Raw genomic sequence first — 788 nt, 5'->3', positions numbered from 1 at the left:
GACCCAATGGTTCTTCTCTCTCTCTCTTGCTGCGGGGTTGTGGGTGATCATCTCCCATGCTCAGAGGTTATGGAGGAGATCTCATCTGCAGAAAAGGAGGAGAAAAAGGCAGAGAAATCCCTCACTTCAAATGAGATTAGGGAGATATGTAAAATGTGGGAAACTGTGCAAAATTTTATAGAAAAGCAGTACCTGAATAAGGCTGTAGCAGTGTGAGCAATGAATCTGTTTAATGACAATGCAATGTCACATTTTCGTGAAATCCTCAAAAGGAGGCAAATGCAAGTGTCATTGGATAGGTTTCTTGTTAAAGTTGCATGAAAAGGAAAAGATTCCATTGAGCCAATAGATAGCAGTGATTCCGTTAGTGATAGTGAAAGTCATCCTACACGATAACCCTCCTCTCTCTTGTTTCCCTCACACCAGCCATGAAGGTTTTCAAAGGCTAAGTGCAGGTTAATTTGTTTATTTTTCTTTATATTTTGTATTTTCTTTATTATTTTGTATTATATTACAGTATTGTAATCATTTTTATATAAATTTTTTTGGTTGTGGAATGAATCATCTGAGTTCCCATTATTTTTTATGGGGAAATTCACTTTGATATACAAGTGCTTTGGATTACAAGCATGTTTCTGGAACAAATTATGCTCGCAAACCAAGGTTTTACTGTAATATCTTTGCTTTAAATTTGCTCTGACATTTGCCTTTATCTCTCATGACCAAAGTAGGGTGTTTTTATTTATTCTTTTGCCCTAGAGATGAGTTACAATTCTGCTTCTGCTTTC

This window comes from Hipposideros armiger, unplaced genomic scaffold (assembly GCF_001890085.2).
Source record: "Hipposideros armiger isolate ML-2016 unplaced genomic scaffold, ASM189008v1 scaffold_816, whole genome shotgun sequence".
Classification (NCBI taxonomy): domain Eukaryota; kingdom Metazoa; phylum Chordata; class Mammalia; order Chiroptera; family Hipposideridae; genus Hipposideros; species Hipposideros armiger.
This window is presented reverse-complemented; position numbering follows the sequence as displayed.